This window comes from Arvicanthis niloticus, chromosome 6 (genome assembly GCF_011762505.2).
Source record: "Arvicanthis niloticus isolate mArvNil1 chromosome 6, mArvNil1.pat.X, whole genome shotgun sequence".
NCBI lineage: Eukaryota > Metazoa > Chordata > Mammalia > Rodentia > Muridae > Arvicanthis > Arvicanthis niloticus.
Window position 1 is genome coordinate 48,070,679 of NC_047663.1, and position 15,590 is coordinate 48,086,268.

The following is a 15,590-nucleotide window of genomic DNA, read 5'->3' on the forward strand; positions in this document are numbered from 1 at the left end:
AATAATTGAGGAACTTTGGGGACCATGTCCTCTCAATGCAATGGGCCAACTTCAGCCTATCTGTGGTAGAATTATGTACCTGGTAAGGGGTCAGGCAGAAAAGCTTAACCCTAGAGTCACACACAAGAAGAAACATGTCCTGTACCATCTCAATTTCTTCAGACAACAGGTCAACCTGTTGTTGTAAAATATGGATGGTCCAGTAAAGATGTTGTTTAAGCATTTCCTGTGCCTAGAAGGCATCAGAAGAATGAAATACTGCTCTGTCTAGCATTTCTACCATTGTCACAGTTTGCATCAAGTCCACTGTCTTTGTAGTTGTCCCCACTACAGCTGCCAAGATGGCAATAATGATGGCCACTGTGATGCCAAAATCATGTTTGACCTGTTCTAAGAGTTGTAAGTGAGTTTTAGACATCTAAGTGATAACATGGTATCCCTATCACAGCAGGTTCACATAGGAGAATGGCCAATTTGGTGTGGAAGGACCAGCATGCCACTAGATGGCATGGTGGAGAACAGTTTAGCACTTCTTAGAAGTCAGAAGCATTTGTGAGAAGAAAGAAGAATGAGGGCAGGGAATGAACACATACTGGGGTGTGGGGCAGTGGACCATGAAAGAAAGCCTGGTCCTTGGTTGAGCTGAAGGCTTGAAGCCCTGGAGACTCTGAAGGGATGTTAGGAGCTTTGCCTGCTCCTGGCACCAGGCCCCTGTCATGTAGCCGCAGCTCCCCATAGATTTGTGGTCATCAGTCACATAAGAGCAATGCCCCGAGCCCTTCCACATGTAGATGAGGCATCCCTTACATATTAGACCAAGACAATAGGAAAAGATCTGAGACCTGTGGTCATGTAGGCTCAAGACAGAGATCTCCATGCAAACAGGGTACCTAGAAGCCTGGAGGGTGTTGCCAATACATTGAGATCTGCCATGGGAGGCATGGAGAAGACCTGTGCTTACAAAACCACAGTCTAATCTCCTGTAGAAGGCCTCTCTCTACTCCCAGCCACAACTGCCACCAAGCCAACAGTCATCAAGCCAAGGACTCTCCCTGTGGGACAAGCCAAAGACCCCTTCCCTCCCATCCTGGGCTAGATGCAGTTCACAGCCCCCAACTCCATTCTTTGATTTTCTGCTGCTCTCAGCAACACCTGGGTATCCAAAGGTCTGAGAACCGCACAGCCCAGTCTCTTCACAGGCCTGGGGACTCACAAGCCAGCTCTGGCTTTCCTACACCTCAGACTGAGTTTTCCCACCCCTAAGCAGTGCATCAGCACTTCCCTACAGCCTAACTCCCGCCAGGCACAGTGTGGTACAAGTGCAGTCAAACTCCCCACATCCCACCTCCCCAAGCAGTCTTGTCCAGTGGCAGAGCGGTCATGGGTCCAACATAACACTACACTGGGGCAGGGGCCCAATTAATCTGGGATGGTGTTATTATCTTTACATTCATACCATTACCAGGTGGATCAGTAAAGTCTCATTAAAGATAATACTACCCCTTAACCGAAAGAGGAGGTACAGGTCAATATTCCTTTTAAGGCCCCACAAATGCCCCCAGTTTCCCAGAATGGTATCGTATCTAGTCTGGGTGGATGTTCTAAGGGGATATGGCTGGTCCTCATCCAGTAGGAACCACCACAGCCCTAAGGTATAGGGGGACACATAAGAATCATTGAAGTTAACAGTACATACCGCAAAATCCTGGACTCAGCAAGAGGCAGGTATAGGTTGACAATGTTCCCATGGGATTGGAAATTCAACTATGGTAGGCAGTCTACTTTTAGGGAGACAGTGAGAAGGAGTAGGGTGATAGATACGCCCCTGAGGTAAAAAGGAAGCAGGGCCAGCATAGGGCCAAATACAGGGAAAGTGTCTTCATACCCAGCATCTTCCCTGCAGTTTTATTGCCATGAAAATCCCCTGTTGTGGAGTTCTTGAGTTAAATACAAGGGGATCCCTCAGCTTCTATTACAAAGCAGATGGTCCTAGCTACAGGCCAAGTGCTGGTAATCATCTGAGTTGCATCTATAAGGTCCATGAATGGACGTGTCAGTGTGGTGTTAGTCATAAAAAGTGCAAGGTATGCAGGGAAACCTGAGCCAAAGGGCAATAATGGGGGTGGCAAAGGCACAAGGGCCTACAACTCCTCACACATACAGCGAGAGAGTAGAATGAAGAGAAGAGTCAGACTCCCCCAGCATCCATGGTCCTCTATGATAGGTCTCATATCCCTCACTGCCACCCATAGCTGTATTGCAATCCCTGAAGAAAACCACAATCATAACCTCACCCCTGTGTCAGGAGAGGGACAGGTGGGTAGCTGCCATTATGAGGTAAGAGGGTTTCTTTACCTAACCGGGGGAAGAAGAGTGTTGCAAGGCTAAGTGTTTATAAGCAGGGTTAAGGCCCTTATCAAAGGTAAGAAAATTCATGTGAAAAGGGGCTTCTACCAAGGCCAGATGCAGGTCAGGCTTAGCCTCAGATGATGTGACCTTTGCCAGTAGAACTTTTAGAGATCTGTTGGTCCTCTCCACAGTGACCTGTCCTTGTGGGTTGTAGGGAATGCCAAAGGAGGGATCAACTTTCCAGGAGATCAGGAAATCAGCAAGTTGTCTAGAATAGGCAGGGCCATTAACAATTGTTAAAGCCCAAGGCACTCCCATTACCTGCACAGCCAACTTAGGGGCCTTAATCACATGGGAAGCTTTTTCTCCAGCAAGCGCCAGAGCATAGGCATAAGAGCAGGTGTCTACTATTACGAGCACATAGTGGAGCTTCTCAAGTGGAGGATAGTGAATAACGTCCATCTGCCATATGGTGTTGGGTAATAGGCCTCTGGAATTCGTGCACCTCATCCCCGATTGAGGGGACCTAGGGACATCAGAGGTGTACAAGTGGCACAGGAATGAGCCAGATTTTTGCACTGAGACATTGAGAGCCCTGGGATGAGTTTGTAAAGGCTCTATGGGGACAGGTGAAATTGTTGGTGTAGCATCCAGGCCTGTTCTAGGAGCTCAGGGTCCACAATCACAATCATGCATCCATTTGATCATTCCCCCAAGCCAAGGCACTGGGGATCCCTGGATGGGACCTAACATGGGACATGTACCAAGGTTGGGCTCTTTGCTGTAGTGGCTCCTGGAGCGTGGTCATTGTCAGATGGAGAGGGTTCAAGTGCTTTTTAATCTGGGAGAAGGGAAGTACACAGGCCACCTAAACTGCACATTGACTATCAGAAAAAAAAAACATTAACAACCTCATCCTGGCATATCTCAGGAATCTTTACTATCTCCATTAGCTCTCCAGCTGAACTGACCCAGGGTTGGGTAGTAGTCGGGTAACATCCCCAACAGGGAGCTGTATCAAGATGCTATATCTGAGCTTGTTACAGACAGAGAAAGCAAGGATGACTCCTCCCACTCCTGGTGAAGAGAAGGGGAAGCTATGAGGCATAATCATGAAGGGGAGTAGAGGGGTAGGTGGTTGTCTAATGCCCTGGGAATCCAGTCACCGTTTCCTGAAAGTTAATTGAATTTGACCAGAGGGACTGGGAGTGCCTCACTGAGAAAGGCAAAAAGATTTTATCTGACTCTCAACTGTAGGTCCTCCTGGCCACTGCCCATGCTTTAAGGCTGAAGCAGAAGGTCAATTAAAATTTGGAATTGATCTTGTGGAGGGCAGAGTAGAGTTGGTGTAGCCACATCAGAGAGCCATCCTGCCAAAGTGCACCCATCTTCAGGGTTGCCTCCATTTGTGTTTTTTTATTACTTCTATTTTTATTTTTGGGTCTTAGACAATTTTATCCATTTCCTTCACCCGTTAGATTGTATTTTCCTGTATTCCTTTAACGAGTTTATTTGATTCCTCTTTAAGGACTTCTACCTGATGGTGTTTTCCTGTATTTCTTTATGGGAATTATTTATATCCTCTTTAAAGGCCCCTACCATCTTCGTGAGATGGGATTTAAAGTCAAAATCTTGCTCATCATGTGTGTTAGGATATCCAGTGCTTTTTGTAGTGTGAGAGCTGGGCTCTGATGGTGCCATATTTTGTTTGCTTCTGTTGATTATATTCTTGTGCTTGTCTTTTGCCCTCTGGTTGTCTCTGGTATTGGCTGGCATGGATGTCCTAGGTTGGACCAGGCCTCCCTGGAGGCAGTTGGAGCTGTATGTCCCAGATCAAAGCAGTACTCCTGAGAGGCATGTGGGGCTGGGGTCTACAGGGGGGGATATTCTAGACTGCAAGTGTAGGTGTGGACAGGAAGGAAAATGGAGCTCTGACATGGAAGCAGAGCCCACAGCTACTGCACTTTCACAGGTTCTAGCAGATGGGGGGATTGAGTAGGGGATCTCACCTGTGTGTCCCAGGTTAGAACAGTCCTCCCAGGAGGCAGAAGGAGCTGGGGGTGGGGGAGGGCAGTGAACTAACCTAGGACTGTCAAGTTAGTCATCTTTAAGTGCCCCAAAAAGGTTAGACCAGTAAGGATCAAAATTCCAGAGGTTTGAAAGTTTATGTTTTATTATCATGGACAGACCTTCTTCCAACAGATGACTGCCAAGTTCATGAAACTATCCTGAAGGAAAGAATTATAAACACTATCTATGGCCCTATGAACAATGGTAAATGAATACAACATAGACTTACAAAGTCATCTCACATATGTGAATGGGGGTTGAATACTGGTAGTAGTAGATACAATTGCCATTTTCATAGAGAGGTAAGAAGATAAAATGAGTGAACAGACACAGACACATGGACTGCTTTTCTATTGGCTTGGGGAAGCCTTAAACATGCCATCTGCTTGCCATGTTCCTGTCTTTCTCACATATTGGAACATATAGAATGTTGGGGGATGACGTTTAAAGTTTTATAGGTTATATATCTGATCTAAGTCCTCTGTCATGTAGAATTGAGATGTTGTCCTTGGAAGCCTTCCCTGAGTGTGTGGTTTTATATGGTCTCATTCTGCTTAAAAACTATTGTTGGGTGGGCTGCAGAGATGGCTCAGCAGCTAAAGGCTAGGTTCAAAACTAAAAATATAAAAACTACTGATGTTTGTTGTGTAATTTTTTTCTTGATTGAGACACATTAAATTATTAACAATCAGAATAATGGCTGGTAAGCTGAGGTGGTTTTCAGTCACCCTTCTTCACTCCTCACCCATAATAAAGTGGATTCCAGTCAAGCAGACAGCCTGTTCATTACCCAAGCAGACAATGAGTATGATTCTTTTCATGCTTTTTTTTTTCTCTTGGTGCTACTATTTATTTCTTTTGTTAGTTTTCTTTGTTGTTATTCTTTTAAGTCTACCTTGCACTACATGTAGGAAGGAGTGATTGGTGATTATAATTGGTCTCCACTGTAGATCGCTGAGGAAAATTGGTCCTAGAAAGACCTTAGGTAATTATTTTGTCTTTAGTTCATTATACAGACTCTGGAATCCTCTGGGATGTAGGACCCATAAGGTCCAGAGATGGCAGCAGGGGGTGTGGGTAGGGACAGTGCAGATAGGTGATGAGTACAGAAGCTGCAATTCCTGTGTCTGCAATATTAAGGTGAGTAGGATTATGAACCAGAAACTTTGACTTGGCCTCAATAGAGCAAGTACATTCAGAAAAATAAGCAGATGTCTTGCTATGAATCCACATGAATTTCCAGTGTGATGCAGGACAGTTTTTGAGGTATGATAACATTCTTCTTTTCTCTGTCTCCAAGACTGCACCGCTGTGCAAGTATTTTTTTATAGTCATCATGTAACCCCTTTCATATTGATGGGCTCCTTAAAATTACTCATTTTTTCTCTCAGAATCCTAGCATTTCAACACAGGGGCAGCCCTGTGAGGTGGGGTTCGGTGGTGTACTGCTGAAGGGTTGTTCACTATTCACCTGTAGGGTCTTCACAAGCTCTGAACAATTATGATGATCTAGTTTATCTGTACAAGTTCACAAATCTCTGTTTTACTTGTATTGAGTGAAAGTATCCTAAGTGCTGTCCATCAAGGTTACATTAATATCATCTATGTGGTCATGTAAATAAGAGCTACTCGCCAGGCAGTGGTGGCACACGCCTTTAATCCCAGCACTTAGGAGGCAGATGCAGGCAGATTTCTGAGTTCGAGGCCAGCCTGGTCTACAGAGTGAGTATCAGGACAGCCAGGGCTACACAGAGAAACCCTGTCTCGAAAAAAAACAAAACAAAAAAATAAGAGCTACTCAACCAAACTCAGTGCTTCTACAGAGTCCAAGGAGATAGAAAACTGTAGAAACAGTTCCCTTATGATTTTCATGTGCTGTTTCATTTGAAAACTGTGGACTTAAGGTGTAAAGAAAGTATGAAGTCCATTGGCCCATCAGTGGTAATAGTTGGTGGTGATTTCTGTGGATTCTGATCTTTGCACACATGCATACAAAACACATAAGGAGTGTTCATTACATGAGAAGCAGAAACTAGGCATTGTGGCACATTCATGTCATCCCAGTGTTCAGAACACAAATGCAGCAGTATTGCATTTTTGAGGCTGAGCTGGGGTACATATAGATAACATTTTTTAAGTTATGTTTGGTTTTCTTCTACATGGTTTCCCCTCTGTAATAATAATCCACAATGTCTAAGTGTGAAAAATCTGAATTCAGCTGCAACAAACACTGTCAATCTGTGAAGATGCAAGCAATCAGAATAAGTTTTACCATTTGAGAGAAAGTTGCTGAGGTTCGTTGACATTTCTTTAGTTTTTTCAGCTTTGAGAGATGTGACAGATTCATTAGACAGTGTTGTCCAGAATCAAAGAATGTCTAGGGTGAGTGTGTGTGTGTGTGTGTGTGTGTGTGTGTGTATGTGTGTGTATGTGTGTGCATGTGTCTATTCATGGGATTTAGGGCACAGAATTGATAGTGTTAGAGACTGATAAGGGAAACATTTGAAAAACTATCTAGATTATTGGAGTCCCTGAGAATTTTAGAGGTTAAACACTTGTAACTAAGGCAGAAGATGCAAACTTTTTCTCTAATAAACTTTCCTTTTTCCCTAATTGCTTCATCTGTATGCATGAAGCTCACCAAGAGATGAAGTATTAGTTGTTTACTCAGTCTATAGGTTTTAATGCTATTTAGAGAATATCTATATAGAAACTAGGATTTGTCCTGACAAAGTGGGAGCCAGTTAAACATAAGCCTTGATTGTTACCTAAACAAAGAATGAGTGTGCACCTTTCCATACTTTGTTTGACTCAATTTTTGCTATTTCTTTCTTTATTTTGTTTGTTGTTGCTGCTGTTGTTATTGTATAAATTCTACCTTCTCATAAGTGTAAGAAGGAGAGATTGGTGATTATAGTTTGTTTCCATGGAGATCCCTGAGGTAAATCATTCCTAGTAAGGTCCTGCATAATTACTATCTTTAATGAGTGTTATACGCACCTCCCGTGTCCCCTTTCTCCCGCGAATGAGACTTGAGAGGCAGTATTCGGGTATTACCACAGCGAGGGTTTAATCTTAAGTGAAGACCGCGGAAGGGCCAAACACAGGAAGACCTTAAATACACCCTAGAGTGACGTGTTCACTTCTGATTGGCTGTTCACTCATTACCCATAATACGCCCTGGGATGGGCAGTGACTTTGGCGTGCTTTCTTTGCCTTTGCACCTTCTGCAGTTAATTGTTTGCTAGTGGAGAGGACACGATGTCCGCGCCATCTTGGAATGGTGAATGCTGACAAGCTCACTGCGGCTCCCAACAAATGAGTTATTCAGGATCTGGACTCCACTAGAATGCAGGGCTCCTAAGGCCCAGGGATGGCAGCAGCAGTGGGGTGTGAGTAGGGATGGTATAGATAGTACAGAGGCTGCTAGTTCCTGTGTCTGCAAATGAAATGAAGGTGAGCAGGATCATGAAGAAGAAGCTATGATTCTGCTTCAGCAGAGCTGAGGCCATTCAAGAAAATAGGCAGGTGTCTTGCTGTTAATCCACATAAATTTCCAGAGTTATCATGACTGTTTTCTTGGGTTTACAGATTTCTGACAAAAAAAAATGAATTTTTTTTTTTTTTTTTTTTTTTTTTTTTGTTTAATATTACAGACTGGAGAGGTAAGAGAATGAGGAGTGCTTTAGAGACAATAAAGTGAAGACATGAATTTTACTTGGGCCTTTTGAGCTTCTGATGCCTGTTATACAAGCAGTGGAAGGAGGATGATTAGTTAACAGTGGAACAGAAATCTGTATGTTACAGGGACGTGCACATCTGAGTTTGAAATGCTAACAGGCACTGGGATATGTGAGATTTTTCTGAAATTTATATAAAATTATGATGGTAAAGTTTAAGCAAATTCTTCAAGAACATCTTCAAGAATATGCAAAATAATAGCAAATTACAAATGAACAAACAACAATTACCCAGGATGAGCAGGTAGCAGGAGAGAAAAGCATTAGTCTATTTTGTCTCTCAGTAGAAATGGCACAGAACTGTCTAGAAACAGATGAGATATTGGAACCTATCAAAGAAAAATTGAAAATTATTAATGATTGTTATGATTACAAGCATTAGGAGTTTTGAGATTATAATTACTGTCACTTAGAAGGAGAATAAAATAGTCATAGGAGACAAATGGAGGGAGGAAACTGGGTGGGAGAGAGTATGGGTAGGGAAATGGGGAGGGTTGGAATCAAGTGTGGAGAGAAACAGGAGAGAGGGCCAGAGGGCCAGAAGAATAAATGGAAATTGGCAGCTGGTGTGGGTAGGGGGTGGGAGTCATCTTCATGACATGCCAGAGACCTGGGATGAGGGAGACTCCCAGGAGTTTATGGGGGTGATTTTAGCTTAGACTCCTAGAGTGATCATATGAAGTGGCCACCTCCCAAATCCAGGAAGAACCCCCAGTGGAGAGATAAGAACAACAACCCACCCACAAAACTTTTGACCCAAAATTTGTCCTTTCTACAAGAAATGCAAGGGCAAAGATGGAGCAGAGACTGAAGGAATAGCCAACCAATAACTGACCCAAATTGGAACCCATCCCAAGGGCAAGCACCAGTCTGTGACGCTGTTAATTATACTGTTATGCTTGCAGACAGAAGTCTAGCATAACTGTCCTCAGAAAGCCTCCACCCAGCAGCTGACTGAAACAGATGCAGAGGCCCACAGCCAAACATTGGACACAGCTCAGGGAATCTTATGAAAGAGTTGAGTGAAGGACCCAGGGCCCTGGAGGGCACAGAAGCCCCACAAGAAGACCAACAGAGTCAAATAACCTGGACCCTTGGGGACTCTCAGAGGCTGAACCACCAACCAAAGATCATACCCTGGCTGGACCTAACCTCCCACCACCACACTCACATAGGTAACAGATGTGAAGTTTAGTCTTCATGTGGTTCCACCAACAAATGGAGCAGGGGCTATTCCTAAAGCTGTTGGCTATTTGTGGTTTGAATTCCCCTAACTGAGCTGATTTGTCTGGCCAGAGTGGGAGAGGATGTGCACAGTCCTACAGAGACTTCAAGTGCCAGGTTGGGGGATACCTGGGAGGTGCTTCACCTTCTCAGAGGAGAAGGGGAGGAGAAGTGGGGGAGAGTAGAAAGGACCATGTAAGGCGGGTACCCAGAGGGGGGCAGTGATCCAGATCTAAAAGTGAATGAATAAATTAATTAATGGAGAAAAATATAATTTCTATGATGACTGGCAGATCAATTGTTGTAGAACATGTATCATAGATAAATGTTCATTTTTATTTTGAATTTTAGAGGACAATGATATTCACTCATTAGAATACTGGAGATGAAGAATGATAATGAACAACAAAACTGTCATCTCTCAGTTCCTCCTCCTGGGCCTGCCCATCCCCCCAGAGCACCAGTACCTGTTCTACGCCCTGTTCCTGGTCATGTACCTCACCACTGTCCTGGGAAACCTCATCATCATCATCCTCATTCATCTGGACTCCCATCTCCACACACCCATGTACTTGTTTCTCAGCAACTTGTCCTTCTCTGATCTCTGCTTTTCCTCTGTCACAATGCCCAAGTTGCTGCAGAACATGCATAGCCAGGACACATCCATCTCCTATGCAGGCTGCCTGACACAAATGTACTTTTTATTGGTTTTTGGAGACCTGGAGAGCTTTCTTCTTTTGGTCATGGCCTATGACCGCTATGTGGCCATCTGCTTCCCTCTGCATTATACCAACATCATGAGTCCCACACTCTGTGTGTGTCTAGTGCTGATGTCCTGGGTATTTAACATGTTGTATTCCATGTTGCACACTCTACTCTTGGCTAGATTGTCATTCTGTGAAGACAATGTTATCCACCACTTTTTCTGTGACATATCTGCTTTGCTTAAGTTGGCCTGCTCTGACATATTAATGAATTAATGATATTAATCTTGGGAGGGCTTACTATGGTCATTCCATTCTTACTCATTGTTGTGTCTTATGTACAAATTGTCTCCTCCATTCTGAAGATTTCTTCTACTCGGGTTATACAAAAGATTTTCTCCACCTGTGGGTCCCACCTGTCTGTGGTCTCACTGTTCTATGGAACAATTTTTGGTCTGTACTTATGTCCATCAGCTAATAACTCTACTGTGAAGGAGACTGTCATGGCTATGATGTGCACAGTGGTGACCCCTATGCTGAACCCCTTTATCTACAGCCTGAGGAACAAAGATATGAAACAGGCCCTAATAAGAGTCCTTTGCAAGAAGAAAATCTCTTTGTCATGATTCCACTTGAGTATTGATTTGCCACACCCACAGAAGGTGTGCATACCTGCTGGGAGCTCAGAGCAGTTTAACATTTTACCACTACACAAAATAAAATAACTACTGGAGGTATCACCATCCCTGACTTCAAGAAGTACTACAGAGCAATAGTAATAAAAACTGCATGGTAGTGGCATAAAATGACTCAGACACAAATCCACATATATATGGACACCTGACTTTTGGTAAAGAAGCCAAAAATATACAATGGAAAAAAGAAAGCATCTTCAACAAATGATGTTGGTTTAATTGGATGTTTGTATATTTTGTGACTTGGATGGTGTCACAGTCCCACCAGCAGAAGCCTTGCTAGTTTAAGTTAGTATTCTCTGTTACTAGGAGTACTCACTAGGGTCACCCTCATAGATATAGAGTTCATAAAAATCTTTTCTCATTCCTTAGGCTGCTATTTTGTCCTGTTGACCACGGTGTCCTTTGCCTTAGAGAAGCTGTACTGTCAGGTTTTGTGTGTCAACTTGACACAGGCTGCAGTCATTACAGAGAAAGGAGCCTCCCTTGAGGAAATGCCTCCATGAGATCCAGCTGTAAGGCATTTTGTCAATTAGTGATCTGTTCCGCGCCCCTTCCGAATCCTCTCACCCACAAGAGAGACATGGGAGGCAGTGTTCGGGTAGTTACTACAGCGAGGCTTTATTCTTGTATCAACTGAAGCGGAAGACCCCAAGCCCGGAAAAGGCACTGCTTATATGCACCCTAGAGTGGCGTGTTCACTTCTGATTGGCTGTTCACTCATCACCCCATATTATGCCCCGGGATGGGCAGTGACTTGGCATGATTTCACCTCTTGCACCTGCGCAATTTAGTTGTTTACTTGTGGGAGCACCGGATGCCAGCGCCATCTTGTAATGGCGAATACTGTCACCCCTCACCGCGGCTCCCTACAGTGATCAAGGGTCGGAGGGCCCATTGTGGGTGGTGTCATCTCTGGGCTAGTAGCCCTGGGTTCTTTAAGAAAGAAAGAAGGCTGAGCAAGGCAGGGGAAGCAAGCCAGTAAGCATCACCCTTCTATGGCCTCTGCATCAGTTCCTGCCTCCAAGTTCCTGCCCTGTATGAGTTCCTCTCCTGAATATTGAAATATTGATGTGTATTCCTGTATACATTTACCTTGAAATACAACATAATAATAGAAAATGATTAAAGTGTATATTATACCGTCCAATTGATTCAAATACTAACAATAGAGAAATGCATGGAGTAGAATGTGTTCCTCTGGCTGCATGATGTTTGGCTAGAGAAAATTCACAGTAGCAATGAGTGGCACAGAAATTTGTTTAAAGAAAATGATTGTGTGACAACTATACAAGTAAATGCACAAAAAAAACTGTATAATTATACATTTCATAGTAGTGAATAGTGGGATTCTCATGGATGGTTCTATCATGGAATGAAACACAATGTTTTATCAAATTGGAAGTTGAGACAACTATGAGTTCTTACCTAAACCAATATATAGAAAATTCATAAGTGGTTCTCAACTGTCCTAATGCTGTAACCCTTTCATACAGACCTTCAGGTTATGGTGATCCCAACCACAAAATTATTTTCACTGCCACTTTATAACTGTAATTTTTCAATTATTATGAATTATAATGTAAATATCTGTGTTTTCTGATGGGCTTATGTGACCCCTGTGAAGGGGTCATTCCACTGACTGCTGGAATAGAGGTATCATTGTACCTGGGGTTGTTGATGCTTATGACCAAGCAAAATATAAAACTATGTATTTTCCTGGTACATCCTTTAAAACAAAATTGGTAGTGCTCGCTTCGGCAGCACATATACTAAAATTGGAACGATACAGAGAAGATTAGCATGGCCCCTGTGCAAGGATGACACGCAAATTCGTGAAGCATTCCATATTTTTAAACAAAAAAAACTATACAAAATATCAACAAAACCAGGAGCTGGTTCTTTGAGAAAATCAACAAGATAGACAAACCGTTAGCCAGACTAACCAAAGGGCGCAGAGACAACATTCAAATTAATAAAATCAGAACTGAAAAGGGAGACATAACAACAGAAACAGAGGAAATTAAAACAATTATCAGATCCTACTACAAAGGCCTATACTCAACAAAATTGGAAAATCTGGAGGAAATGGACAATTTTCTAGATAGATACCAGGTACCAAAGTTAAACGAGGAGCAGATAAACCACCTAAACAGTCCCATAACACCTAAAGAAATAGACACAGTCATTAAAAATCTTCCCACCAAAAAATGTCCGGGGCCAGATGGTTTCAGTGCAGAATTCTTTCAGACCTTCAAGGAAGACCTAATACCAATCCTCTTCAAGTTATTCCATCGAATAGAAACAGAAGGAACACTACCAAATTCATTCTATGAAGCTACCATTACACTCATACCTAAACCACAGAAAGACCCAACAAAGAAAGAGAACTACAGACCAATCTCTCTTATGAATATTGATGCAAAAATACTCAATAAAATTCTCGCAAACCGAATCCAATAACACATCAAAACAATTATCCATCAAGATCAAGTAGGCTTTATCCCAGGAATGCAGGGATGGTTCAATATTCGGAAATCCATCAATGTAATCCACTACATAAATAAACTCAAAGAGAAAAACCACATGGTCATATCACTAGATGCTGAGAAAGCATTTGACAAAATTCAACATCCCCTCATGTTAAAAGTCTTGGAAAGATCAGGAATTCAAGGCCCATATCTAAACATAGTAAAAGCAATATACAGCAAGCCAGTAGCCAACATCAAACTAAATGGAGAGAAACTTGAAGCAATCCCACTAAGATCAGGGACTAGGCAAGGCTGCCCACTCTCACCTTACCTATTCAATATAGTACTGGAAGTCTTAGCTAGAGCAATTAGACAACAAAAGGAAGTCAAAGGGATACAGATAGGAAAGGAAGAAGTCAAAATTTCACTATTTGCAGATGATATGATAGTATACTTAAGTGAACCTAAAACTTCCACCAGAGAACTCCTAAACCTGATAAACAACTTTAGCAATGTGGCTGGATATAAAATCAACTCAAACAAATCAGTAGCCTTCCTCTACTCAAAGGATAAACAGGCAGAGAAAGAAATCAGGGAAATGACACCCTTCACAACAGCCACGAATAAAATAAATTATCTTGGAGTGAATCTAACAAAGCAAGTGAAAGATCTGCATGACAAGAACTTCAAGTCTCTGAAGAAAGAAATTGAAGAAGATCTCAGAAGATGGAAAGATCTCCCATGCTCCTGGATTGGCAGGATTAATTTAGTAAAAATGGCTATCCTGCCAAAAGCAATCTACAGATTCAATGCAATACCCATCAAAATTCCAAATCAATTCTTCATAGAGATAGAAAGAGCAATTTACAAATTCATTTGGAATAACAAAAAACCTAGGATAGCGAGAACTATTCTCAACAATAAAAGAACCTCTGGGGGAATCACCATTCCGGACCTCAAACTGTACTACAGAGCAGTAGTGATAAAAACTGCTTGGTATTGGTACAGAGACAGACAGGACGATCAATGGAACAGAATTGAAGACCCAGAAATGAACCCGCATACCTATGGTCACTTGATATTTGACAAGGGAGCTAAATTCATCCAGTGGAAAAAGGACAGCATTTTCAACAAGTGGTGCTGGCTCAACTGGAGGTCAACATGTAGAAGAATGCAAATTAATCCATTCTTATCTCCTTGCACAAAGCTCAACTCCAAGTGGATAAAGGACCTTCACATAAAGCCAGGTACACTGAAAATATTAGAAGAGAAGTTGGGGAAGACCCTCGAATACCTAGGCACAGGGGGAAAGTTCCTGAACAGAACACCAATGGCTTATGCTCTAAGATCAAGAATCGACAAATGGGACCTCATCAAATTGCAAAGCTTCTGTAAGGCAAAGGACACTATCAACAAGACAAAACGGCAACCAACAGATTGGGAAAAGATCATTACCAATCCTACATCTGATAGGGGGCTAATATCTAATATTTACAAAGAACTCAAGAAATTAGACGCCAAACAACAAAATAACCCCATTAAAAAATGGGGTACAGAGCTAAACAAAGAATTCTCAACTGAGGAAACTCGAATGGCTGAGAAGCACCTTAAGAAATGCTCAACATCCTTAGTCATCAGGGAAATGCAAATCAAAACAACACTGAGATACCACCTGACACCAGTCAGAATGGCTAAGATCAAAAACTCAGGTGATAGTAGATGCTGGCGAGGATGTGAAGAAAGAGGAACACTCCTGCATTGTTGGTGGGGTTGCAAGCTGGTACAACCACTTTGGAAGTCAGTCTGGCGGTTCCTCAGAAAATTGGACATAGCACTACCTGAGGACCCACCTATACCACTTCTGGGTATATACCCAGAAAATGCATCAACAAATAACAAAGACATATGCTCCACTATGTTCATAGCAGCCCTATTTATAATAGCCAGAAGCTGGAAAGAACCCAGATGCCCTTCAACAGAGGAATGGATACAAAAAATGTGGTACATTTACACAATGGAATATTACTCAGCTATTAAAAATAATGAATTCGAGAAATTCTTAGGTAAATGGATGGAACTAGAAAATATCCTGAGTGAGGTAACCCAATCACAAAAGAACACACATGGTATTTACTCACTGATAAGCGGAGATTAGCCCAAAAGTTTGAAACAACAAAGATTCAACTACCAGACGACATGAAGCTCATGAAGAAGAAAGAACAAGTGAGGATGCCTAGGTCTTTCTTAGAAGGAGTAACTAAATAACCAAGGGAGCAAATATGGAGACAAAGTGTGGGTCAGAATCTGAAGGGGGGGTTGTAGGGAGACCATTGTGTC

General features: G+C 42.5%; 1 non-coding gene and 1 pseudogene across 2 annotated transcripts; both read left to right on the plus strand.

The window, feature by feature from the left end:
- Window positions 1-5,506: 5,506 nt before the first annotated feature.
- On the plus strand, window positions 5,507-12,866 carry LOC143442756 (olfactory receptor 1468-like; annotated as a pseudogene). The gene is made up of 2 exons (XR_013111205.1): window positions 5,507-5,685; window positions 9,735-12,866. The product of XR_013111205.1 is annotated as an olfactory receptor 1468-like (transcript).
- LOC117712248 (U6 spliceosomal RNA) lies at window positions 12,531-12,637 on the plus strand. The gene has a single exon (XR_004607297.1). It is a non-coding gene; the product is annotated as a U6 spliceosomal RNA (small nuclear RNA).
- Window positions 12,867-15,590: the final 2,724 nt, after the last annotated feature.